The sequence below is a fragment of the Chiloscyllium plagiosum genome, chromosome 10 (genome assembly GCF_004010195.1).
Source record: "Chiloscyllium plagiosum isolate BGI_BamShark_2017 chromosome 10, ASM401019v2, whole genome shotgun sequence".
Taxonomy (NCBI): domain Eukaryota; kingdom Metazoa; phylum Chordata; class Chondrichthyes; order Orectolobiformes; family Hemiscylliidae; genus Chiloscyllium; species Chiloscyllium plagiosum.
This window is the reverse complement of record NC_057719.1, coordinates 6,377,988-6,380,459: the sequence shown is the minus strand read 5'-3', so window position 1 is coordinate 6,380,459 and position 2,472 is coordinate 6,377,988.

Below are 2,472 nucleotides of genomic sequence, written 5' to 3'. Positions count from 1 at the left end.
GGGGAGCACTTTGGGGCCAGCGACCATAATTCTATTCGTTTTAAAATAGTGATGGGAAAGGATAGACCAGATCTAAAATTTGAAGTTCTAAATTGGAGAAAGGCTAATTTTGATGGTATTAGGGTGGCACGGTGGATCAGTGGTTAGCACTGCTGCCTCACAGCACCAGGGTCCCGGGTTCGATTCCAGCCTCGGGCAACTGTCTGTGTGGAGTTTGCACATTCTCCCCGTGTCTGCGTGGGATTCCTCTGGGTGCTCCGGTTTCCTCCCACAGTCTAAAAATTTGCAGGTTAGGTGGATTGGCCATGCTAAATTGTCCAAAGTGTTAGGTACATTCGTCAGAGGGAAATGGGTCTGAGTGGGTTACTCTTCGGAGGGTAGGTGTGGACTTGTTGGGCCAAAAGGCTGTCAGGAATCTAACTTTTGAAAGTTGATTGGAGGCAGTTGTTCGCAGGTAAAGGGACGGCTGGAAAATGGGAGGCCTTCAGAAATGAGATAACAAGAATCCAGAGAAAGTATATTCCTGTCAGGGTGAAAGGGAAGGCTGGTAGGTATAGGGAATGCTGGATGACTAAAGAAATGGAGGGTTTGGTTAAGAAGGTAGGTATAGGGAATGCTGGATGACTAAAGAAATTGAGGGTTTGGTTAAGAAAAAGAAGGAAGCATATGTCAGATATAGACAAGATAGATCGAGTGAATCCTTAGAGGAGTATAAAGGAAGTAGGAGTATACTTAAGAGGGAAATCAGGAGGGCAAAAAGGGGACATGAGCTAGCATTGGCAAATAGAATTAAGGAGAATCCAAAGGGTTTTTACAAATATATTAAGGACAAAAGGGTAACTAGGGAGAGAATAGGGCTCCAAATGTGTTGCTGGATAAGCGCAGCAGGTCAGGCAGCATCCAAGGAACAGGAGAATCGATGTTTCGGGCATAAGCCCTTCTTCAGGAGAGAATAGGGCTCCTCAAAGATCAGCAAGGCGGCCTTTGTGTGGAGCCACAGAAAATGGGAGAGGTACTAAGTGAATATTTTGCATCAGTATTTACTGTGGAAAAGGGTATGGAAGATATAGAATAGAGGGAAATAGATGGTGACATCTTGAAAAATGTCCAGATTACAGAGGAGGGAGTGCTGGATGTCTTGAAATGGTTAAAGGTGGATAAATCTCCAGGACCTGATAAGGTGTACCTGAGAACTCTGTGAGAAGCTAGGGAAGTGATAGCTGGGCCTCTTGCTGAGATATTTGTATCATTGATAGTCACAGGTGAGGTGCCAGAAGTTGGCAAACGTGGTGCCACTGTTTAAGAAAGGCGGTAAGGACAAGCCAGGGAACTATAGACCAGTGAGCCTGACGTCGGTGGTGGGCAGGTTGTTGGAGGGACTCCTGACGGACAGGATGTACATGTATTTGGAAAGGCAAGGACTGATTCAGAATAGTTAACATGGCTTTGTGCATGGGAAATCATGTCTCACAAACTTGATTGAGATTTTTGAAGAAGTAACAAAGAAGATTGATGAGGGCAGAGCAGTAGATGTGATCTATATGGACTTCAGTAAGGCGTTCGACAAGGTTTCCCATGGAAGACTGATTAGCAAGGTTAGATCTCACAAAATAAAAGGAGAACTAGCCATTTGGATATAGAACTGGCTCAAGGGTAGAAGACAGAGGGGGTGGTGGAGGGTTGTTTTTCAGACTGGAGGCCTGTGACCAATGGAGCACCTGTGATCGGTGCTGGGTCCTCTACTTTTTGTCATTTACATAAATGATTTGGATGTGAGCATAAGAGATACAGTTAGTAAGTTTGCAGATGATCTGAGAGCTGCAGGGAGAGACTGAACAGGCTGGGGCTGTTTTCCCTGGAGCGTCGGAGGCTGAGGGGTGACCTTATAGAGGTTTACAAAATTATGAGGGACATGGATAGGATAAATAGACAAAGTCTTTTCCCTCGGGTCGGGGAGTCCAGACCTAGACGGCATAGGTGTAGGGTGAGAGGGGAAAGATATATAAGAGACCTAAGGGGCAACTTTTTCACGCAGAGGGTGATACGTGTATGGGAATGAGCTGCCAGAGGAAGTGGTGGAGGCTGGTACAATTGCAACATTTAAAAGCCATTTGGATGTGTTTATGAATAGGAAGGATTTGGAGGGATAGGGGCCAGGTGCTGGCAGGTGGGACTAGATTGGGTTAGGATTAGAAGACTGAGAGGGGATCTGATTGAGACATATAAGATTATTAAAGGATTGGACACTCTGGAGGCAGGAAACATGTTTTCGCTGAGGGGTGAGTGCCGAACCAGAGGATACAGCTTAGAAATACGGGGTAGACCATTTAGGACAGAGATGAGGAGAAACTTCTTCACCCAGAGAGTGGTGGCTGTGTGGAATGCTCTGCCCCAGAGGGCAGTGAAGGCCCAGTCTCTGGATTCATTTAAGAAAGAATTAGATAGAGCTCTCAAGGATAGTGGAACCAAGGG